At 35.7% G+C, this 26,653-nt stretch overlaps 1 long non-coding RNA gene across 1 annotated transcript in view; it reads right to left on the minus strand.

Moving 5' to 3' along the window:
• Window positions 1-26,653, minus strand: part of LOC101790603 (uncharacterized) — a 388,896-nt gene that overhangs the window by 105,007 nt on the left and 257,236 nt on the right. The window contains exon 9 of the long non-coding RNA XR_011809805.1: window positions 9,735-9,804. This is a non-coding gene — a long non-coding RNA (uncharacterized lncRNA). The remainder of the gene's footprint in view (window positions 1-9,734; window positions 9,805-26,653) is intronic.

Below are 26,653 nucleotides of genomic sequence, written 5' to 3' on the forward strand. Positions count from 1 at the left end.
TCAAACTGATTTGCTTTGCACATGTTCTGCAATTTGAATGATGAGAAAACTTGAGTTTTCTCTGATCCAGCAGCCTTCAAGGGCCAAATGTAGAAGAGAAAATGGATGAAATTGGGGAAATTATATGTGCATTCAGTATATAAAACAAAGAACAATCAAGAAACATGTCAACATAAAATAGAAGGTAATTCAGAATTCCAATTCTTTTTGAGCTTCCTCTCTTCCAAGTAGTTACTAAGTTAAGAGACAAACATACTCACGGTAAAGTTTGAAAAACAATCTCTGAGCTGAATTGAGAATTCTCCAGTGAGTTGTTACTCGCTGTTGCTTGTATGGCATGCTTCCAGGCCACAAATACTGCTAAAAGCCTTGGAGCAATTATTAAGCAATGTCCAATATCCATTATGGATTCCTTGAAAACACTTAGAAAGCCCCTTTGCTGGTAACCATTAAGTTGAAAAATTTTGATTAAACCAGAGGAAGAAGATCCATTCAAATATTTACTTAAGCTGGAAGTTAAAACTTGTTGGAAGTACTTTTTCTATATGATTTAGGGACATAATGAAAAACACACAAACAAAAAAACTTTCTTCCTACAGCATTTGGTAAGCAACAGGGAAAAAAAGTCTGAACACCTTCTTTCTACCACCCACTAGGATCATGTAGTTTTCATTGCTAATATCCCCCATCCATTTGAAAAGGCACCTTGAAGCTGACAACACAAGAGTGATCTTTCTTGTGCCATTTGTTTAGTATGTGATCAAAGTGGTTCTGAAACAACTATGAAGTAACTTTCAAGCTGTACTCCGGAACTTCACTATCAGTGGAAGGCTTAAACGTGAGGAGTACATGTTAAAATACTGCATTAGCAACATGCCAAGAGCAAGGTTTCACACACCATACTACCATCTAATGAAGACACCAGCAGATAATTGGAAGGATGATCTCATGAACAGCTACTGCTCTTCTGCTGCTGCTTCTTTGCTCATCCTGCAACAATTCGCTCCTGCAGCAATTTGCTTAATACACTAATATATTAACAGACACTTTGCTGAATGAGCATCAGCTACAAACAATATATTAATGTTCTCAATAACAAGCTTCAAATTAAATAAATAAAAGCTATTGCAGCTGTATAAACATTTGTAAGGTGCAAAGATTTTAAGGATTAAGACATCGGATAACCCTTCCTAGATTCTCTGGAGTTGAAGATTAAGTTGGGTCAGGCCCTTACTAAAGAGAAGACATCTTTGATAGGGATGGCTACTGATTTCCTGTGACACTCGGAATATTCAAATTGTGATTCTTGGTTTCACTGAAAGACTATGTGAGAATAAAGTGACATGATTTTCCAAAGCTTCACATACAGATTACTTCAGCAGGGAAGAACAGAAACCTGAATGTACTTGAGGTGGAGAATTACAAGTATTACAGTGTTCTGGAAATGACTTTCTATTTAGAAGAATTCTCAGTTTTCCTTATGTTTGAAGCATCCTGGTTTGCTACCAGTTCCCCCCCAAAAAGCAGAGGAAAGGCTTAAGCAAAAAGACATCGATTTCTCAAGATGGCTACATGACTTTTTTCCCTGCTCCTATTTAATACAAATTCTAAGGAACACACCATGCACTACATGATACAATCAGCCATTGCATGAGGACAGTAAGCCTCCTATTCCAGTAGGATCATGCCTGCATCCACTTTTAGATATATACAAATGATTCAACAGTACATGGACACTAGGAAGTTGTTCCCCACTTGAAAAGTTCAATATCTATCTGCATAGAGCTAAGTCCATTTGCCATAATCAAATATATTTTCTAAAGACTTAGCCATGGACAAGACAGTCCATGAGGACAAAGTCACTGCAAGCAATTCTCAAAAGAAGTTAAATATAGTCTCTCTCTCTTTTTTTTTTTTTTTTCCCTCAATATCCTAGGTGGTAGTAAGATATTCAGGACAAGGTCACTCTGTGCAGAACTGTATTTCCAAAAGAAAGGGGCTCTCCTGACTCAGATTCAAAGAAAGCACTTCTCAGGAGGATCTTCTGTTGTTCAAAATAACTATTTAATTGTTGTGAAGATTAATGTCTACATTCAAACACCTTCCCTTTTGTGAGGAGAAGCTCATGCTGCTGGCGATGGTAGGTAGCTCCATGGACTCCTGTAAGAACTTAAGACTCATAGGGTCGAGCCACTGAGAATTCTACATACATCTCTTAAGCAGTCCTTCTGTGAGGCTGGGGCAATGTAAGCCCACAGCACCCATATCAGCTGCTGGGAAGCTGGAAGCTAACTGACTTCACTTTGGAGATTCACAGTTTATTATTTGGTAAGCACCATGCCTATGTCTCCATAGCCACTAATGGTCTTGCTAACAGTAAAAGGCTTCCAGTCTACTCGTAGAAGGTTCCAGGACCCTTCCGTTTATAAAAATAGGAGATATTTTCCCATGCTCAATTCCTGTCATATGTGGCACAGTTCTCATTTTTATACACTTCTCTCACAGTAAAACATACTTTCTGGTGATGTAGTCATGGACAGGATCAGAGAGAAAGACCAAGGCAGTGCAACCAGTTATCAAGAGAACATAAGTCCTTGTGCTGATCCACCTTCACATTTTGTCCTGTTTCTACTGGGGATTCACTTAATGGAAAGAGAACTTTCATTAGCAGTGAAGTAGTCAAGAACAAAGCTTCTAGGTTTGTAAGACTTCAGGCAAGCAATAAAAGAATGCTATTCAGCTCTTAACCAAACTTTCTATTTAATGTATCATACTTTTTGTTTGTTCAGTCATCAAAACTATTATTAATGAACTAGATATTAAGTACAATGAGTAAACAATGATGTAAGACTTAAATATCATGATAATCGTGCTGGATCCAGGAACCTATAGGATAAAAATAGTTGCAGTTCATGGCTATTCTTAGCTATAATCTATTCTTTTTTCATGGATCAAAAACAAGATTCAAGGGCTACGTACAATCACTTTTTCATTGTTGCACTGATCATTTAATACAAATGCTTATCCTGAAAATTGGGCCATTTTCCAGGCATTGTAAATTAATCTTCCAGCCACACAATTAAAGACATTATGCTGATGAATGAGGTAGTAATGCTGATCTACATTCAGCAGTTATGTGACTCAAAGATATGATGTACAATATCTTTGCCTCCTCAGCAGAAGCAGCAGGCAGTCTGAAAACCATTGTCCGACAGGTTTCTTTGTTATCACTCTCACTGAGAAACCTGTAATGCTTAAGATAGCAGAGAATTTGCTAACAGTAGAAATAGTTTCCTTCTTTATTACCTGTTATAAAAGCAAATGAAATACATATTGATGACATTAAACTGATGGTCTTGAAGACAGATTATTTATTTTACTCAGAGGATTGTCGCACCATAGGCAGAACTTGGACTGGTTTTCTTTCCCACTGCAGCAAATCAACCTTGGCCACATACAGCTATTCTGAAAAGGATGGATAGCATTCATCTTCAGGCCTATTCAGTTCTGGATCTCGCTATAGAAACTGCCAAAAAACGTGTTAATTAGAGACAGTATAATTCTGTAGATGCTGCTGCCATTGGAACAGAGGCATTAGAATTTGTCTGAACTTGACAGGTGTCTGTCATTTGAAACAAAATGGTGGAAATGCTCCAAGAACAGGCACATGAGAACCTATAATGAGTGTGTAAGAGGTTTCAGCTGTGACTTCTCCTTCTAGGTTGCATCTCTTTATCATTTAGAATGGAGATCTGCTGCTCTTTAAAAATCATCTGTCAAATTCCAGATCTATACCAGGGTGAGGGGGCAGGGAGGAGGAAGCAGGAAGAAGAGGAGACTTGTACATACTCAAGGTCAGAGTGGGGATTTACCCAGACTCAGACTAGCTGTGGGAGGATTTCAAAGAGACAAAGGAAAATGAGGCAGATGTCACAAGGTATTGGCAGGGATTTTGTTCTCTTTCCCCTCGCTTGGGACCAAAACCATCCAGATTCAAGACTGTTTGAGTAGGAGAAGGAAACTCTTGCCAAGCCAGGCCAATTCTGGAAGAATGGGCAGCAGAACTGGGGAGCAAGGTGCAAGTGAGTCCAGTTTTCACAACCAGCTATGCTTTCAACAGCACGTTCCAACAAAGGCATTGTAAATGCCTATATTGAAGAGAAAACTGCAAACCAAACCAGGTGTCTGCTAATGTATTAATGACTTTAAAAGTATGTGACACACGTTTTAACTATATAAAATTTGCAGTGTGACTCCTCACATACTCTACGTCAGATATTCAGCAATTATTTTTTGATAGTTATGTTGTGTGATTCATCATTCAGGTCTATGCATTTTATATACTTCCAGATGAAATAGAAGGCCATTCTTGAAACTAGGAAAAAGCAAAGAAGAAATTCATGGATCAGCAATTATTTATAGTGGAATATGTGGAACTTCAATGGGTTACAAAAATTTTTAAGGAATTCCTGAGAGGCACAGGAGGTCCATAAATAGCACAATTGCAACTGCTATATAACTCAGTGGAGTTGGGAACATGCTACATTAACACTGGGCCTTGGTATTTCCTGCCATGTGCAGTAAGTACGCCTTCTCTCACATTTCTAATCTTCACCAAAAGAATTAAAGGAAATAGGGAAGATTTAAGGACTGTAGGCATTATAATACTGACATCACATTCAGATGATTAAAATTCTTCATGGAGGTTTTAGATCCCACTGAATAGCTCATCACTTGCCGGTAGTTAATATACAAAGGAGCACTTTGACACAATTTTAGAAAGGATAAATGAAACAGTCATAGATGTTTTTGGCGCTTAAGAACAAGTATTAACATAATTGCTCTAAAATATTTAAAAGAGCTGAAGGTCACTTGCTGACCCTTCACGTCTAAGAATATATTGCAGTTGGCCTCTGACTCTTGACAATAAATGCATCAAGACTTTGCAATATCCAGATATAAAGCTGTCTGCCAACACTATTGCAGTTAAGGATTTATCACAGGATTTTCCTTATCACTCCATGGTTTTGGAGATTTATAACTCCATTTCCTCATCTTTTAATATTAATGCAGTAAACTTGCCATCATGTAAAATGGGATTTAATTACTAGATTATTTTTTTTTCATTTGTAGAAGGGACAAGTCAGATTATTTTCAATTTTCAGAAAAATACTGCTTTTTAGATTAGAGGTTAGCACACAGACTTCTGCAGATGTCTAACATTCAGCATTATATATCATTCTGCTTTCTTATATATGTGGAATAAAAGGAAAATCACAGTTAAGCTGTTATTTTAGTTCAGCACCATCTTATCTGGTAAGATGCACTGACAAACCAATGGCTATCTCACATGCCCAGTTTTCTGTTTCATACTAGATAAATTCAGAGCCTATGCAAAGCTGCCTATGTCCCTCAAGCCTCAAAGGGCCCTGTATTCAAAGGTTTTGAAAAGCAGCCGCTACTCCCACTAACATCATTAAGAGATCTTGGCATTTGACACTTTAGAAAGCCAGGAACTTTAATGTGGGGCTTTTGTGAGGCACAAACGCTACAGGGATTCTTGAACAGCACCTTTGAACTGGTTATAGTTAATTCTTCTAGGGTTGAATTTTGCTCTCAGTATGTAGTAATTAGATTCTTAATCTTGGTATCCATATAAAAATACACTACAGATCAATACATGGGGATGAATTTCACTCCCTACGCATGATGAATCTTAATTACATTATTTTCCACATTGCAGATCTCCCCATTGGAGAGCTGTGATCACTCTTTTAGGTTGGATAAAGGAACAATTCTCTGAATGGGTTTCATAACAACAAAATCCTTTTAGATCCGGTCAGTAATACTGCCACATACTGGCCTCATGCAATACAATTTTGTATAAAGAAGGAAACACATTTTTCACAATCTGTTACAATCAGTTATAAGGGAAAACAGGTCATGATACTTGGCTTTTATTCTTTGCTTTTCATCTTAAAGTATTTCAGAAGCAACTAATTAATCCTCTAAGTAATTAATACTAATTATTTTGTAGATGATAATTATGGTAGTCTATTGCTTTAAACTAATTAGTTGTAACTATTTTCATGATATACTATAATGTTTTATATGCAACTGTTCTGGTCTGCTGGGCTCTAATGCATATCTTTGGATATTTCATCTAATGCATACTTCAAAATGGTCCTCTGTGGATTTATATGGCAGGTCACAGCTTTCAAAGGATGATCAGATGAACTGCCCACACGGGCTAAAGGACTAGGTACACAGCAGGACTCATGTGCTGGGAATGTCATTACACTAACTGGATTCCAGAGCACAGAATGAAGTACTCAGACCTCTTACACCATGCATGGAAACAGTAAGGACTTCAAAATAGCGGGTTGAGCTATATGATCATACACACCCAGGACACACCTCAGGAGCCGGGTAACGATGGCTGAATTTTTCTTTTGAGAAAAATGACAAGTGCATCCCTGATTCAACGTGTGCTGTTTGTGAACCCTGCGTAGGGCATAAATCAGCATTAGGACTGAGGGGCATATATTCATTTGATGTCTTTGTTTATTTGTTTCTTAATTCAGGAAGGGCAACTGACAAAAGTTAGCCCATAACTAAAGAAAGAGAACCTCACAAACGAGTAAGATGTATGAACAATCATCTAAGACAAACAAGAAACCAGAATGTCCTGTGGTGTGAGAGGGAGGGCACTCCCTTGGGTGACTGGAAATGGTGGCTCCAACCCTCTTCAGTAAATGTGAATCAAGCTGAGTCTCCCACATGCTGCAGGAATGCTCTTATCCCTGTGCCTTCCTGGCATGCTTTTGGCAGAGCTTCTTCAACAGATTTCATCAAGTGTTTCCTATGGTTGAGGTGGGTATTGAAATGCCTGATTTGTGAAATCCAGCCAGGCTTGGAGATGAGAAAGGCACTGAGCTGCTCTGCACTGCCAGGATCGAAGAATGTCTAAGCCCATGCTGGAGACAGTGAAGGCTTTTTGCCTTTAACCACTGCTTTGACAGTAAACAGCTTAGCATCGTTTGAGTGGCAGTAGTTTTTCAACAGCACAACAAAGCAAAGTTTTAGCTTTAAAATGTGTTCAGAGTAAGAAAAGCAGAACAGAGTTCAACTCAGCTCCCTACAAAATCACTGCTTCAGTACCAACTATAATAAAAAGTTGGATTCCTACTGCAAATTAAACATAAAAAACCTTAAAGACCACCAGGTTACTATTATGAAAATGAAAACACACTTTCTAAGCATTCCCCTTCAAACACAGACTTTCACTATTTAACCTCCTCCAACATAAAAGAATTGTCAGGAAAATAAATTAACGTGAGGCTGAAGCCAGAATTGTGGCTTAATATATTTGTATTTATAGGAACACAAAGGGGATTGATTCACTGAGTTCACAATTAGGCATTGCAATGCTTTCACACATTACGGCATTTGAAATCTAGAAAAGCCCATTTTAACTATGTATGCTCTAACCTCCTGTTTAGCTGATTTTCATGCAGTAATTCCAGCCTCACAGGCCAATGGCTGGGTTTGAACAAGACATTGTTTTTCAGAAATAAAATCAGGTTTGATTTTACTGTTTCCTAGCAATGAAAAATGCACCAGAATACTTCATAAACTGCTACAATTATTAATTAGCCTCACTATTTAACATATACATATGACAACATCCTTAAAACTCTCTCTCATGACTTTTACCCTTTTGATTTGATTTTGTTCCTCAGAACGTCTGTTTTCCTAAAATGTATAGACAATCAATATTATCAATCCAGAAAGCTCTTTTGCTAGCTGTTTTAAAACTTATTGCATGAAGGTTAGATTTTAAGATGTTTAGCATTCCTAGTTATTCTTGTAAAGGAAAGCATGACACCACAATTTGAAATATAAATACATATATAAATATATAAAAATATATGTGCAATATGACAAACATATTTATATAATCTGTAGCAGCATTTTAGAATTTGTACTGGGGAGATGAATGGGAATTTTAACAGTCCCAGCGCTACTGTAAGCTGAGTACAGATGTTTAAGTGATGTGTAGATATTGCTTAGAAACAATGCTTTGGGGATATCCTTTATTATTTTATTGTTTTATCAAAATGTCCTATTCAATATTTTTGACCACTTACCAGTATGTCTGTAATATTGGATGTTACCTGGAGTTACAGCAGTGGGCTCTGTCAACTGAACGTTTTCAGAGAAAAGTTTTAGATAGGTCTAGTAGCTTTTAAGAGGCCCTGTTTTAAGTTATGGTTCTAGTTATCAGACAAAAGAAAATCTGGAGTAGAAAGTGCTATCAGACATCTGGTAACTATTTGCTTAAGATCACATGTGTTTTCATGCTTAGTTTTCCTGAGTACTCTGGCATTTCCAAAAAGTTATCTTTCCCTATATGCTCTAAACAACAGATTAATTAACATAGTTTAAGTGAAATTTAAAGTCGAATTGAAATGTGACTTCAGTATTTTCTGTAACTATTAGATCAGTCAGATATTTGGATTTTACTTATCCTCTAGATCTGTTATCTTCAGGGAACATAAAGTGTACTGTTAGGTTGACTGTTTGGCTTGAAAATATAGTTTAACAGTGAACTGCTGCATCCTGAGGATAAATTAGCATTCCAAGCATATCTGAAATTCCAGAACCATTCTTCTAAATATCCTTCTGGACTTTTTCAAATTACTTCCCTTTTAGAAGAGCATAGAAAATACACTGTGCTATTTTAGCTTCTCTACAGATGCTAAATATTATAGTGAAAACATTATAGTGAAATTTGTTTTTCCTCCAGATCTTAACTGACAGTTGAACATAGTGGCCATCAAGAAATGACCAAAACTAGTGAAAGCAGGTGAAAGAGACAGAATAATAAGCTAAGTAATTTTGCTTAATATTAAAAATAAATAAATAAATCCCAGACAAGAAAAATTTGAGTAAAATTGAATTAGACATTTTGAAGGATAAACAGAAGAGGCTAACAATCAAAAGGTATATGCAGGGGAGAACACTATATAATAGCTGTGTTTCTTTATTCTAAGATGAAGTTCATACTTTCTTATTTAAGGAGAGAGGTTTTTTCAAGGTGCCCTCATGGCCAAAAAATCTACTGAATCTAATACTAATGAATCTAGTTGGATGATACACATTTTTAACAGTGTTCTATATTTATGACTTGAAAAACCCTTTTGTTTTACACAGAACAATGTGTTTTCTTGCAAGCTTTATTCTTGTTGTTTTAGAGTTTCACTTTGATTACTTCGCTTCTGTTGGATGCTCAAATAGCAGTGGGAAGCCAACAACACATTTTCTTTCTTATCTAGAAAGAAAATTGGGACCGTCTTTCCAAAACAATCCTCTTTAAAATAAACCATACTTTCTTTGTCACAACAGGATTAAAGCTATTGTGTTAATTCTGCAGAAAGCATGGGGGAGTTATTCAGACAAACTTTTCAGTGCACATTGAAATTTTGTCCTTGAATTTTACTTCCCACTCAGGCACTGTTTCTATTAAATAAACTCGACCCTCCCACCCCACCCCACCAATTCTAAAAGTAGTTTCATCCTTTTATTCTATGAACACATTCTATACTCTAGCTTTGTCATCTTGTACCTCAAATGCTGAAGCCTCTTGTCTTTGCTAATTAATTTTTTATTTTATTTTTTAATAAATTGTTTTAAATTGCAGTTCTTCTACTCCCATTGAATCATCCTCTCACCTTGACTTCTCTGAGTGTCTTCAAGGCTTTCTGACACTTCCCATATCAGCATGAAGCTCTTCTTATTTATCTGAAAAGTTATATGGAGATCTAGGATGTAAACTTCTCAGCTTTTATGTCTTACTGCCATCCTACATATTCTTTTTTATCTCAAAATTCCTTTTCCCCCCACCTCATCTCCCATTCTTGTTACTTACACTTGGACTATCAACCTTTTTCCTCAAAAAAAAAAAAAAAAAAAGAAAAGAAAAGTGCTTTCATCTTTGTCCTTCCAAGATCCTCATCAAATAGACATTTTAAGACATCCTAGCACAGAAATTCCCTCAGTAGATAATGAGGGTTACTATCTATTCCTGTGCCTCTCTGTTAAATACATACAACCAAACTTTATGACCTCTTTTCAGTGAAAAATTATCTTCTTTTAAGACCATTCTCTCTTTCTTCATGATTTGTTCCCACCATGTTCTATTGTCATGCTCTTTGTAATATTTTTATAATATTCTAATCTTCTTAAATATATGAGGTGCAAAAAACTTTTTTTTTTTTTTATTAGCTCAATAATTATCCTGAGAAGTATGCCTTTTTTCTGATCAAAAGACCAGCTCTGTTTCTGGATTTTTTGTCTCTTTCAAATTTCAAGTTCCTACTGTAATTCACTGAGATATTAGAGTTTTTCAAAATAAGGAAGAAAAAAAATATAGCAGAAAGTACAGAGAGACTAAATATAAGTTTCACTCCCATTGCCTATAATAATCTTTCATGAGCCTTACTGTTATTTTGCAAAGAATACCTGCAATGTAAGATGAATTTTGCAAAAATTCATACAATTTTAACAATATGAATACATGTGCTGTATTTATATCGCACAAAGCTTTCATTCTTTTCATTCCAAGAAGAAGTTACGATTCTTGGTAATCCTGAAAATAATGTATTTCGACAGTATAAAAAAAAAAAAAAATGCTGATGACAAATTTGAAGTGCTCAATATATCTGCTTTTTTTATAATAAATACTGTGTCACAATCACCTCACATCCAACCTACAGAAATCTCATGAGTCTCAAGGTGGTATATAAAAAAAATTAAAAACAAGCAAACAAACAAACAAAAAAACACAAACCCAAGATTTTTAAAAAATCTTGAATTGTTTTCATTAAGAAAGTTTACACTTTACATTATTGGGGTATGACCTTACAAGGTCAAGCAGGTACCTTGCAGGTGTGGGCTGCAAATTCACAGGATTATATGTTTGTACCTGCAGCAATGGATTTCTGGTGTAACTCTAATAACTGCAGTAGAGATAGCCTATTTTTCCAGTTTTCTGTAGTGTGGCTAATGGAATTTCTTCATTAAAAATATTACTTTTAAAAAAAGCTTTTTGCTTCAGCAGTTCAGCTGAGCTGACCACAACAGCATGGTTCTCCATACTGAATATTAGTTTGTAAGAAATGGCTTGGAGGACTGTACACCTTCCAAGTAGGTTACTAAAATGAACAAGGTGAAATTAGCTCATTTTTCCTATATGCAGTTTTGAGAGCTCTAGGCTGCCTCAATCAATCTGCTCCTTCCAGTCTTTCAGAACCACAATTATCAAAACTTGGTTTCACTACCAAAGGCTAGGCCAGTAAAATACAATATATTCCTGTAAACCTGGCTCCACAACCAGCTGCTTTTCACTCCTCTATTTCACACATGCAGAAATACTTTGCAAACCACTGTCTCTCTCTGCCACCTAGCAGGAAGCCAGATTTTACAATTGTCTTTGAACTACTTCCCAGTAAAAATATGATCATGGAATCCTTCACCAACATAAACCTCGCAAAAGATCTCTGGTGAGCCTTCAGAAAGCATGGGCAATGTATGAAATGTGCCTATGCTCTAAATTATAGGGAAAGTTAGACTCACACAAGGGTTTAAGGTATTGCATTGCTGCTGAAAGGGTAAATGTAGACTTTGAAATAAATCAAAGAGTTTTTCAGATGTTTACAGAGCACAGTTTTTAAGCATGATTCATTCCTGAAATAACCATAGTACGGTCCTGGCATACTTGTTTGTGTTGTTAGTGTGTTTACTTGTAGGTTTCCTGTTCTGAAGATGGAATATCGTCAAGTCTGTTCTTGCTCAAATCATATATACAAGTAAAAATGGATGTAGATCAAGACTAGGAAAATTGTTTGAACGTTATTAAAAAATTATTTGCCATATTATGGAGATGATAATGCTTGATGATCTACATATTTAAAGAAAGCAAAACCTAATTCCAATTAATCCACGTTTCTGTAAACTACAGTCTTTAACTATCCAGCTGGGCCAACATTAAAGATCAACTCTTGGCAATTGTCCGCAGTTCTGCAAGGATGAAAACAATCAGAACTCACATCCTGTGTAGTTGTGTCTGCTGCTTGTACTTTCTTAAGTTCATCAAGTCAATGGCCATTTGTATGTTTCATGTACCTTGAATTAAACTGCTTGCAATGGCACAGGGTCATGCTAGCTGGATTCAAGCTACCAGTGTTACAGATTATTCTTTATTTCATACTCATTTGATCTCTCATACATGTTACCAAATCATAGCAGAGCTAAAAATACAGATGGTTAACAGCTGAGCATCTTTGGCTTCTGGACAGGCTAAATGTACAATACCACTTGAGGCAGGGACACAGATTTGTAAAGCTTGACTTTGGGTGTTGACCTCAAAGCTTGACTCTGGAGGTTGATCTCAATTACTTCAAGACATGGTTGCACAGACTTGGGCAAATACAGAAGTGCGAATGCAGTGGAACACCAGAACATTGTTCCTTGTGAGCTACAGGTGCAAAACTGAAGCTCAAAAGAATCAGGAGATCTTTTAGGGGTCAGAGAATATAACTACTGCAGCAGATTAACTGACATCAGAAATTCAAAAAAAAAAAAGTATTAATCATGAATGAGAACTATTATTTGCAACTATTACTTGAATGTGTCATCAATAAACAGCAACCTTAAATATTTACAGAAACTCTCCATTACACATCAGAAATAGAATTCTTCTTTGTGAAAAAGCTCACAGACACAAGCCAAACACAAACAAGCACCTAGAGCCAAAAAGAGAATACTTGAGAGATATATAAAATGCTTTATATATCTTTACTCTGTGCTGTTCAGAATATGCAAGAACCTCAGCTATTTGTTACCAGTTTTCTTACATCAAGTCAATAGAGTTTGGCATATTGTATAAGATGTACTCAAATGCACTGTGTTACTGCTTGTACTATAACAGGGAAACAGCATAACACAGCTCATCTGCTAGCTAACATGAAGCATCATGACATTTTTCAGGCTGTTACACAGAAAGAAAATTACCCATGTCCGCATGTCCCCCTCCTACAGAACAGATTTATTTAAACAGAAATCTCCTCTCCAATTTTCCATCTTGCCTTAATATCCTTCTGATGCTGCATTTTGTCTAGAAGAGGGCTTCAAGCTATCATTCTTAATTCTTAAAAGTTAATAGAGATGGAAATGGTGATTCATTAGTTGTCAGTTCTCTATCAGCTCTTGGTTTTGGTCCTTTTCCAGTATTTCAGTGAGGTTAAAGAGAAAGGAAATCAAAGAAAGTCCTTAATCGTGTTCCAGAATATCACAGTTATTCTCAGCTTGGCATTCATTGAAATATTGCTGGCATGAATTCATTGCCTGAAGATGCAGCTTGCAAGTGGAAGTGGGTCAAGGAAGACCCTCACTAGATTTGCCAAAGGACTGCTTTAATGAAAAGACAGAAAACGCATTTGATTCATCTTTCATTTCCCCAAAGTCAATTCAAGTCTGTTACACAAAGGTAAGTGATTAGGAAAAAAAATGGCCTAACAGCTTTCAGTGTTTCTACTGAGCTAAGAAGTATCTGTATTCTGCTTAATGGTACTAACTTTTGGAGACTTTCCATCCACTGAAGACTGTTTCAAAAGCACTTTGATATTTATAATAATTTCTTCTTCCCTACCTTGTTTCCATTCCTCAGGAAGACAACAGCTATACTAGAAAAGCATCTTCCGTATTTAGAATACACATACCATACAATATAAGAGTCAATGTGATTTTTAAAAATGCTAAGCCAATAATTTTCCTGGTCTCTGCAATATTGATCTGCACTATTACTATGACTTGTGTCACTTTCCAGTTATATAGAGCATATTCTGACAAAGGAAGCATGCACTTACTGTGATTTATGGTGCATTCATCCAAATTATATTGACTCAGCTATGTTGGCTAAACATGAGGCTTATTGTAAGAAGCAATGGACTGGTTTAACAAGAATAGATAAGACAGAACAGCCTAAGCTTACATCTATACAATAGGGGCATCCATTATTGCCAGCAATGTAAACATATGCTGGTGGTTTTATGAAATTAAAGAAAGTCATCTTCTTTTCTTTCTTCCTTTTTTTTTCATTTCCCCAGTCAAGCAAACTGAGTTTTATGTATGTACCTCACTCATTAATTTCTCCATGCCAATCACCGTTCCAATATTACTTTTATTTTATTTTATTTTATTTTATTTTATTTTATTTTATTTTATTTTATTTTATTTTATTTTATTATTTTATTTTATTTTATTTTATTTTATTTTATTAACTTTTTATGGCAATTTCCAAACCACACATAGTAACTTAACATGCAGTCCTCAGCAAAGATTCTTAGGATGATGAAATGGCAGTTTCAGGCAATTACTATAAAGCCTAACATAATAACAAAAAACTGGTGAAAGAAGGTCTGAGGTGATCATGTCCCCCACAGTTCCATATAAGTCTTGTTCAGCACGCTAATCCTCAAAGGCTTCCTCATGGAAACACAGCATATTCTAAGTCTCCATAAGATGCTAGTCTCATAGTTGTGTTTCTAATCTCTCTCACATTAGACGTTTTGAAGTTTACTAACAGCTTAATAATACAAGGATGAAGAAACAACATGACCACACAAGTTTATTTTTTTTTCTCACTAGGAACGATCATAGTTTAAAGGACATCATTCCAAACTATCCAAAAGACTGGAATGACTGTCATTGCAGTCCATGGTGTAATTGAGAAAGAACTATGCTTATATAATTACACTCACAAAGTGTTAGTGACGAATAACCACAAATTGTTAAGAACATGGGCAAAGTATTGGCTTTGAGAACCAAGGGGGAAAAAAAAATCTTTTACAGGAAACTGACCACTGCATTTGCACATAATCAAGTTAAAATCTTAGTAGTCTGAAGGAAGGAGAGGGCATGAAGGCAACTAAATTTGATTATGAATCTAATATAGAGGGGAATGGTCAATAAAAATCAGGAGGGCAATAAAATTCAGAATTGCTTAAATTGACTTGAAGCATGGGCACACTAAGCAATTAAGCATTTCAAAAGGCAAGGTAATGAGTCTATGGGGAAAAAAAAGGAAGGGAAATTTATACATAATGGCCATATGTTCCAAAACTTTGAGCAGGAGTAGAATGTAGCATGGTGATGGATAAAACTAAATATTCTTGGTACAGTGTTTGTGACTGCTAAAAATAAAATCAAAATAATACAGGATCAAACTTCAGAAGATATTGGAACAAATTCATCTCTGGTATGAGGAGGTGAAATTTCTACAAGCAATAGTTCTTTAGTACAACATGACATATTTTGCCTAAACCCTCTCAGTGAACTACCTCTTCCTGATGTCCAGCCTGAACCTCCCCTGTCACAGCTTGACACCATTCCCGCGGGTCCTATCATTGGTGATTAAGGAGAATAGGTCGGCGCCTGCCCCTTCACTCCCCCCTGTGAGGAAGCTGTAGGACATGATGAGGTCCCCCCTCAGCCTCCTCCTTTCCAGGCTGAACAGGCCAAATGACCTCAGCCGCTCTTCATACGTCTTCCCCTATAGGCCCTTCACCATCTTCATCGCCCTTCTCTGGATGCTCTACAACAGTTTTACATCCTTTTAGTACTGTAGTGCCGAGAATTGCACACAATGCTCGAGGTGAGGCTGGACTAGCGCAGAGTAGAGCGGGACAATCCCTTCCCTCGACAAACTAAGTACACTGAAAATAAATTTAAATTTTGCTCATCCTCAACCAATGAACACAGTGTAAATAAATTAAAAAAATAATAATTAGATTTTTATCTAACACTAGCCTCATAATATACTCCTATTTAATTTAATGGAACCTACTGGTCATTAAAGATATGCAGAACTCTCTTGGCTTTGTTCTGCATTATCCTGTTTGGTATGTTGTAAATATCTGAACACAAAGACATTAAACTGAGAGTACAATAAAAAATGAGAGTTCTGTTTTTGGATTGTTTCTAAGTCTTGTTGTCACTTTGTTTAATTTCCACTCTGTTCTAGGTTAAAAGATCCGATGTTGAACTATTTGTGAATATTGGTATAAAGTAACATCAAAGAAACAGCTGAAATTTTCTTTTTATATAAGATTTCCTACAGTGTAAGTAATAAAAATACTACGCATTGGCACAATGCATCATACTTTGGAGCACTCTGAATGTCTCAGAGCAATAAAAGGTATTATGTATTTTCTCATGAGGAATGGCATGCACGAAGTTGATAATGTAATAGCATTTACTGAACCCAGAAATAAATCCCAATATACAATCTCTTAAGACAAAGTCGTATCTTTTTCACTTGTGTCCCTATATTGAATAATATGAAATGCAATACTATAATTTAAAGAATAATTAATATAGAAAAATGGCAAACCCCACATATTTTTGAGAAATCTTTTGTATTATTTAAATGGAGATTATAAAAGTCCAAAATGCGAAAATACGAGATAAGTAAAAACAGGATGAATGCCTGTGCTGTTTGTGTTTCTCAATATTAAGAAAAATATCAAAAGGCAAACACAATATATTTTTTAAAATTTGTTTTTCCACAACAAACGCAAGATGACAATTTCTATCAGTAACTGTGGATACCAGAAGGGTTCCACTGAAATACTGTAGGTTTTACACTTGGCTATTTTGATATACTCAGAGATTACTGAAATAGAAATACTTTCAAATCCGTAACATTCAGCTGAAGACAGCCTGAATAACCCCCAAAGTACAGAGATTATAATTTTGACTAGATCTACCTAGATCAAAAATATTAAAAACCTTCTACTTCTATAGACAATTTTATTAAATTTAGTTATTTATCAAGAATAATCAAATATTGCCAATAGAACTGATGTTTACAGGGAGCTCATCTCTTTGGGTAAATTGGCAATATCAGATTTTCAGCTGTTGGAACTTTTTCCTATCTGATCTGTGTTTTTGTCACACATTTCATCTAAACTGCTTCTTGTGGATGGGAAGTCTTCTATACATCTCCACAAACCACATAGGAGATTTAAAGTTACCCATTCAGTGTATCTCAACCTCATAGAGCTTGTTTTATACTTTCTTTTTTTTTTTTTTTTCCTAGAGTTAATGCAAGGGTGTTCTCCAATTCACCCACCTATCTTCCTAGCTTATATTATTAATTAAAGGTTCGGATTTTTTCCACTACTTTTTTTTCCCCTTGCAAATACAGATGAGAAGTCTATCCTGTCTGGTAGACTAACTGAAAAATACGAGAAATTAATAAATCAGATATTTCAGTAATCTTGTATTTCATTATTAAGATTAGCTATTTATTCATGCATTACTAGATACAGTTCCCTAACTTCTTTTAAACTCACATGCAACTTCCTGATTTTTCCCCATTTTCCTTTCTATTTCCTAATTGCAACATTCTACATAGAAAAAACAAAGACTTTTAGTTTCCTTGTATATTCTTGAATGGGTTTACTTGCAAATACTAGTCGTGTGTTCTCTGCTTGTTTGTTTGTTTTTTCTTTTTTTTTTTTTGTTTGTTTTAATATACACACATATATATATGTCACTTCTTTTCACTGATTGGTTAGTGCAGTGCTTTGGCATACTCTAAACACTGATTTGAAACTGGTTCCACCGCTCGTTTAAATCATGGTGATGTGATAAATGTGTGATACAATCATTTGTTATTAACAATAATCAATATGGAATATTTTGGGCTGCTATCATTCTTTCTGATGACAGGGAAGTGTTGCTCAGAACTATAGTTTTTGTTTGTGTTTGCTCCCCAAAATTCATTCTTGTAGGATGCACTTTGTCTCAAGGCATTTAGCCCCATGTCTTCAGAATGTTTTGCTCATGAGTTGGATGCAATCTGAAGTGCTTTTGCTCTAACTTTTAGCAATATTTGGCATCAACAGATCCACTTCAAGACAATGAAAACTGCGAGTGTATGGTACTCAGCAAAAACCTAGGTCCCTAGGGTTGAATACTTAAATCTCCAAATATGACCCAATAAAGAACTATATGCCCCCAAACGTGTCTATTTTCTAACTCTATCAGTTAGTTTGATAAGAACTATCTCTTTTTAAATATTTTGCCATTCTAAGTCCGCTTATGTTGCCTTAGGTAATGATCTTATAAGAAAGGGACCACTAAACCTAAAAAGAAAGTAAGCTTTTCTGTACCAACAGTGCACTGATACCGCTCTCACTGGTGAGAAACATATTACACATAGGGCACCTTTACATAACCGTCTTAGGACAGTGGATTCAATGTCAATCTCCTAAACATCCCCACTTACCGCTCTTCAGTTCTCACTGCAGTGTGATTTTGGACTGCATGGATTGGTCCTTCTTCAAGTGGAAATAAATCCAAAGATGTGCTCCAGGAGCACACCTAATGACCCTGAACCACCTATTGGCATTCATTCCACAGGAGCTACTGTCTTAGACTACTGTCAAGTAAAACCTCCTGAAGTTCATAGAGCATTTTTACACTCAGCTATACATGTTAGTTCCTCCATTCCCCAGAGCTGCTGCCTGCACTCTGTAGCACTTGCGAATGCACACATACCCATAGAAAACAAGTGGCCCTTCTTAATACCTCTGTTAATACTAGAGTTCTGTTATTGGTACCCAGCAGCAGCAGAGGGTTTAAAATGTTATCTTAAATAACAAGTTTTAAATGTCTGCAGACAAGCTGAAATATAGCTGTACAATCATCACTCCCACTACTGTACACTGGTTGGTAGTATCTCGTATCGTACTTAAAGTTAGAAAAATATAATTGCTAACGTCAAATTCTGAGAAAATATATATGTTCTTCAACACTATTAATAGGGAAAAATCACTACTATAAATGAAGAAGTAGTCAAGACAAGTTCAGTTTCCAGAAATAAAGCAACAAAGGTAGGTCACAGTGAAAGATGCAACAAAGTCAATGTCCCAGCCCCTCCTCCAGGCATTGGTTGTGAATTATTGTTATAGAATATACTCTAGGTAATAGCTACAATTCAAGATAATTAAAAACCATTCAGTTTCTTCCCTCAGATTAATTTTAATCAAGCTAAAACATGATGCAGAGGAAGAATCAACTGAATATATGTAATCATTACATTTTGAAATACTTTATTAAGCAGGAGGCATTCAATCTATTAATTAGTGTATTGTTACAGGCAATTGGAAAGCACGGGTCTTAATCCAAACAGAGTAATTTACAAATGGAGAACTACTGGATTACCATTTGCACAGACATTTTGATGTTGACTTACAGCATTGTTTCCTCAATTCAATGATGTATGGGAAGAAATTAATACATGAAAATTAAAAGGAAGATATTTCATTATAATGTGATGCAGATACTCCTCTTTGACACAGACATTATTGGTAATGGCCCTGAGCCAATATCTGGCTGTTATCTTATTTGTACAAGGCTGCACTTGAAAATCAGGAACAATAACTGAGAATGCATTATTTTATTCAGTTTAATCATTTTGGTTCCTTCTCCAACATTGGATTTGTGCAGCGGATGCTCAATATGCTTACCGGAAAAATCACAAGGCCTATACAACAACTTAAATCCCATTAAAGCTTCGCAGTGGGACTTCAGTGGTGCATCAGCCTGTTACACATGAGTGACTTTCACCATAAATAATGACCCTTTTGGAGCAAGGTTTTCAACTCTAATTAGAAAACATTTTTGTTATTCTCCAAGTGGAAAGCTTTTTGCTGTCTCAACGGTGTATCCTTTTTTCTGCCTGGGACTGCAGTGGCTCTGAAACATGGATTCCTGCCATCAGCAATAGTGTATAGATGGACTGTGTTATAATTCACAGTAAATTTTTAGGTGTTCACTTAAAGAAATGCATGGAATCTATCTAGTGCATGGAAAAATTTCTTTTATTATTATTTTGTTGTTGTTGTTGTTGTTCCTTTTATCGGACAGAATTTATTGTAAGCCGAGGAAATATTTATCAAGGCTGGCTGATTTCTCAGCACCCGTTTTCTGTGTTTCATCCATTCTTAGCGGCTTTCTCCCCATATTTACTTTTCAGGCTGATCTCTATATTATCTCATTCTGTCTCATTTCAAATCTACTGGCAAAAATAAGGGGATATTTGAAGAAATTTGAAGCTTTACATAACTTCCTGACTGAGTGAGATTAGACTTTTATTACAATTTCAATGAATTCTGTATAAGCCTCTCTTAACAATGCTACATCTTTTGTTGTAGCTGTCTCATCCCCTTCTCTGTACCGTAAACTCACTGAGCAGTGTAAATGTAGTAGAGCAACTAATTATACTGGAAATTAAAGCTAGTAATGTATTCAGAAATCCAATCCAAGAAATCATATAGGCAGGTATATAATATGCAACAGCAGCTGAATTAGCGGGATGTTAGAAATCTTATCTCAAAAGAAACACAATCATTTTTTGTATTTTTTGAATTTCTGGCTCAAATTCAGACTGTATAACTGCAAATGAACAAGAATGGGAATAATTTTAAATTAGGAGCCCTGTTTGTCCAGTTGAGGAATAGGAAGTTCTATATAAATAGAAGGGATGATGGCATTATGTAATGTGCCTATAACTGAAGGGAAGAACACAGTCTTGACACAAAACTTCAGCTTCGAGTCCTTATTGTATTTCTTTAGTATTATAAAATTCAGATATACACTCTTTGATTAAGGTAAATTCTGGAGAAATTTCTGGAATGCTGAAGTAACAATTAACCTCTCCTTATTTTCTACTGGAATGATTATCCCAACAGTCCTTGTTAATTATTGATACTATTTCCAGATTTTATTTTATTTTTACTTTTTTTCCAGCTTATTGGTGGCTGGAATGGGGCTTCTCTCCAAGAGTAATAACTCTGCATTTCTAGAGAGAAATTATTTAATAAGCAGAATATTTTATATGACAGGAACACCATACACTAGAAAACCGTTCTCTTTGCACTTGACCATTGACTTTCAGCAAGCTAGACTTAAAATTAGAATTTATCTCTCCTCTGTTTTTGCACTATATAGATTAATATAGTAATTATCTCAAGTGAAAATTCAAAAAAAAAAAAAAAAAAAGCAACATCTATGTACACGAAACAGATGAAATTCAATGCTTATGCTTTGGGATGCTTTTCATTTAAGTCTTTATCTTTTAAATAGGCCTTTCAAACTCTGTCCAAGGTTATGTGAGGTAAAGGAGGAAAACTGAGATGTTCACTGGGAAAGAGGGTAGGGAGTGGGGTGAGCAGAATCAGCCTAAAGAATCTACTATCTCATTTGAGAGAGAGAGAGAGAGAGAGAGAATTACTCTATTACAATGAAAAAAAGATTTCACTCTATAAAATAAGGAGAGATTGTTGCCATGGTACCAGCAAAATTTCTCCTTCACTTAAATGCACACACATGAACCTTTCTTGACAGAATAAAATTATAAATGTGCAAGGCAAAATATTTTCTATTATACTTCCTCACAGTATTTTAAATAGATATTTGCATTATATTTAGATGAAATCATATAGGTAATCATCTATTGCAGATCTCTTCCAAAGCAAAGCAACAAATATTGTGTTGACAGGGAAATGCATGGCCTCGGAAGACACTAGGTAACTCAAGACACACAGAAGGGTATATATTCACTTCTAAGATGTTCACCAACAAAGATGGATTTCTTGGGGATGGGAAACTCTTAACCTAGACAAAGTCACATTCCACAAATATGCAACTGGCTCAAAGTTATTCTGTGGAATGACTGAATGATTTGGAATCACATTCCTGGGCTCTGTTCCTCATATACCTATCTTTATTATTACTCTGGGGACTGAAATAGTATAATCTTATGTTACAGACTGTTTGTCTTTACAACATGTGGGTATTTTGTGACAATTTCCTCAAGTGCTCTGAGCACTTAGCAGATGAACTTTTATTACAGAGTTCTGAGACCCACAATCAGGTAGCTAGCTATTCCAAAAGTCAAAAGGCACTGCTAGATTTTCATTGAACTTGTCTACTTCATGCACGAAGATTTTACACTAGTCCTTAAGGTCAGTACAAGCTTTGACTTCATTTGGTGGTATCATACCATCTTTCACCTACTATTGGCCCTTGCAGTTATAGAATACTTGAGGACATTTTGAAGACAAGAGGGACCACCTACTGGTCCCTCAAATCATCTTTGTTCTTGCATAAAACGTGACAGATAATTGTCCTTTATGCTAATTTCTGGATAAGGGAGAAATGTATATTTTCAAAAAGATCACTGATTTTTTGACAATCAGAAGTCACTAGAAAAACACCAATCTTTGAATAAGGTCTTTAATAGTTTTTGGTTTTTGGTTGTTTGCCTGTTTGTTTGTTTTTTTTAAATTTATATACTTATTTACAAATGTGAGCATAATTTCTAACTAAGTTTGGTATGACATGAACATCTAGCCATTAGACTATGTTGCACTTGCAATCAGCTGAAGCCTGCTCTCAGTGTAACACTCAGATGTGATAAAGTACCTTTTAAAATTCTCTTTAGTAGAAAGTTTGTGCTTCTTCAGGATGCAAAAGAACATTTGCATCCTTCTGGACAACAGAACTGGACATAACAACCCCAAAGTAATTTCACTAAGGCCATATGTACAGATAATATCACTTTCTAATTTCCAAAGGAAAGTTCCTTCTTCATAAACCCTCTGAACACATTAGTTCTCATAGCCAGAGCTCTGCACAGGAAATTCACAGGTGTTTGATTATCCATTATGACCAGAAAGTCATTTCTAGAGGCAATATTGTTCTGAACATAGTTTCTTCAGGCTGACAATATGACATACATTCACCATCTCTAGATGCATAATGTTGTATCTGGTTACGTTAAAGTTGAAGCTGGACTTATTTGAGGAGGAAACCAAGATGTTCAAGTAATTGGCTTGTCCCTTAGTGGATGAAATCTAAAACTTTACATTGCCTCTGCAGGATCTGTAGTCTTTTTCTGTAAATAAAAAACTTTATCCTTCAGTGCTTCCTACTTCACAAATCTCACCAGCACAACATTATTAGAAAAGTATAATGAGGAGGAAAAAAGATTGCAATTTCATATAGTGATGAATTTCAGCATTTATTTTGTCACTTATCAATCCGCGTCCTGCCATTTCATCTCCCTGGTGGTAAAGCATCCAACTTTGGATGTATGAGCCATGCTGCACAGATCTAGAATGCGCATTCACTGCACTGCCCCGTTGGTTTTCCATTCTTTCTTTCCGTAAGCAATCCAGAGCAAAAATAGACTCAGTACTGTGCTTTACTGCATTCTTTCTAACATGCTGCATGTTACAGACCGACAAGAAAGATTATAAATAGAACTGAGCTTCTTTCTCATTACAGTGATTGTAATGAGAATGATAAATGGGTTCAAATAAAACCATTCAGGCTCCAGTGATAAGATTGCTATCTCTTCCAATGCTGTATCTAACCCAATTTCATGATGTCATTATCTTCCCCAAAATGTAATGGAATTTATGGCAATTTAAAGGATCAATCCTAGTATATTTTATATATGCTGTGTTTTCTCTGGCACAGGAAAACTCCTTTCACTTGATCTTCATTATGACTCTGCTTTCAGGTATCTCTGCTCACAAATGATAAAAGAGGTAGCTACAGATTAACGCGTATATTGATCTGTGCAAACGTAAGACACTTGCCTCTTGGTTGTTACGTACTCCTAAAAGATCAGAGATCTTCTGTTACGACTTGTACTGATTTGAGTAATATAATTAAACAACACCCAGGAGAAAGAGGAATAGAGAAAGAAACTCATTTGTTTTTCAGATTTTTTTTTTTCAAAAAAAAGACTGCCGAACTCACTACCTCAGTACACCAATCGCCAACGCAAAGCTTACACGTGAAAAATAGATAAATCACTTTGAAACTTTCTCATAAATATTTTCTATCAGAAGGTTAGAGAGAGGTGGAAGTTCGTGAGTTACATTATTAGTACAGAGGAGGCATATGTCAAGGTGAAAGAACAGAGGGCTTAAATTTCAGCAATAACAAAGTCAAGGCAAGGATTTCTGCCACAATCACATTAAAAGCTATTGTTTCTTTCCATCATCCTCCTAGAAATCATACGTGTTGCTTCATGTTTTTTCCTGGTCCCATGTAAGAAAAGAGGTATACTACGTCTGGCAAACAAAGCTGCCATCTTATAACAGCTTGAGTACTTGTACATCTTTGTAAATTGTTGGTTATCATCTGTTTTGATGTATCTGATGTTTTCATTCATATTTCCTTATGCAAATGTTAATCTGAGAACATGTAAACAGTCTGAAAAGTCTCAAGTGCATCTTTTTTTACACCTCTTTTTGGGATTCTTGTTTATGATTTTCTCCGAAACAGCTGAGCTACGCAACGCTGCTGCCATAACGCTGCTTGACTGAGAGCTTCATACAACATCTCTGCATTCTTGGTAAATGCCAGAAAATGTACCAAAATTAAAGACAGCCTTACCAATTTTCATTGAACCTAGCAATGAATAAATACTGGCGCCATACAGAGCTATCTGAGTATTTCACCTAAAAGTTTCATGTCATTACTAAAGTCTAACATGGGAGATAGAACACCTCTTTTTCCCTCTTCTCTTTTCTTCCTGTGTCTCATTTGCAGGCTTACCCCTACCTAGTGATAATCTAATTGTTTTAAGGTGATATATTGTTTCTTGTGTATACAAGGAAGACTGGAGGAGAGTGTAGACTTCTCTGGACTTAACATATTATGCAGTGCTACCTATTATTAGAGACAATTAGACTCAATAATACGGTTGTCCCTTCAGTACTGTATTCTTGTAGTTCTAAAACTTTGAGTTAATTGTTGGATCTTAATTCTTATGCTTGTAACTTTTTCCAGCAATATTACCACTCTGTGTACTTCAAACTTGACATGACTTTTCCACATAAGAAATTTTGTTCTTTTCCCTTCTTCCTGTTAAGTTTGTCAATCTCATTAGCTAAAATGCACAGAAAGATATACAGCTGATATATGCCATTTTCTCTGATTTTGTGGACTAAATACTCGGTGAGTTTTTACAGAAACATAATCTTGAATGTTTATCACAATATTTACACAGCTTTTTGTTCTTTGCAGAATGATGAAGTCTTTATTGTGCATTGATATTGGGATGAGATTCCCCCCTGCTGCCTTAACTAAATATAAAACAAGAAAATAAACAATATTAACAAAAACCTCTGATTCAGGCCTTCATTAAGCACTAGGTTTTCAAAAGCACTCGCTTTACCTCAAAAATGTCAGAGCTTTTTTCATTAGGGCTGAAATTATGGAACAAAAATAACTCCTCTTCTCTGCACTCCAGGAAAGCCCTCAATCACCTCTTCATTCCAGAGATGGCTAATAATTCCTGCATGTATCGTGCGCATGCATGAAAGTGCTTCAAGACGAAAAGTGCTGTATAAATGTAAGCTACTATTAATTATGGTACTCAAAGGAACATTCAGAGAGCTTAGTTTTCAAACTGAGCCTACATTAACGTTTCTATATGTTCTAAATTTCATTTTCTCCATGCCTCTTAATTTGCCACTCTGTCATCAGAGAAATAGAAATTCACTATTCCTACACACCTCTAAACACAGATATATTCTTCCCGCTGATTCAACTGCAACAATTGTGTAATATATATTATTTCTGGAGCTCAGCTGAGGATATTGTAAGGCAAAGACTCAGAAAGAAAGAAGAGATTTTTTTTTTATATATACATACCAATATATGTATTTTACCATATAGGAGCAAGAACACTGAGAAGGGATATCAAGAGAGAAGCTGCTATGCGGCGATTTTCTTCATATTTCCTAGAGATTACCTTAAAATGTGGCAATTAAAAGAGAGGCAGAAGATGATAAGGATTATAATCAAACTTGTTCTTCTAGAACATCTTCAAACCAGTGATCTCAAAGCACTTCATTAAAGAATCAAATCTTACTTGACATAAGTCTGTTAAGGAACAAAAAAGTGTTTTTGTCCATCACCGGGATGACCTCCTGCTAAACAAACACTCAAAAAACAAAACAAAACAAAACAAACAAACAAACAAAAAAAGAAAACACAACTGGAGAATAAAGAATACGAGGAAGTCAATCTTTAAGCAAGATTAGGGCCCTCAGCAGGATTAAGCTGGCCAAGGCAGCAGCCCTAACATCCCAAATGCTGCAGTAAGTGCCATGGGACTTTTTCCCCATAGTAGTATTAGCCTTTTTGAATGCAGGCTAATATAGAACAGATTAATTTCTATGATCAGTGGTAGGAAATTTATTTTGATTGCCAAATATTTTTGATGGTCATAACATATCAGTAACTTCATTTGATAATCTGTGTCTCCCTTCAGCATTGTGAGTTCTCTCTTTGTGTGCAACACTTATTACTTACAAAAATTAGCTTGATTACACACATTTAGTATGGAGCTGTCCTTTAAAAACTTTATAGATAAAGCTGAAGAACTAGTTTTATTAACTTGAGCATCTTGCTAGAAGCACACGACAGCTATAAACTTTTGTATGACCGAGAGTTGTGCTGAGATGTACACCTCTTCCATCCCAAACTTCCCTTTGCT

This window comes from Anas platyrhynchos, chromosome 5 (genome assembly GCF_047663525.1).
Source record: "Anas platyrhynchos isolate ZD024472 breed Pekin duck chromosome 5, IASCAAS_PekinDuck_T2T, whole genome shotgun sequence".
NCBI classification, from domain to species: Eukaryota; Metazoa; Chordata; class Aves; order Anseriformes; family Anatidae; genus Anas; species Anas platyrhynchos.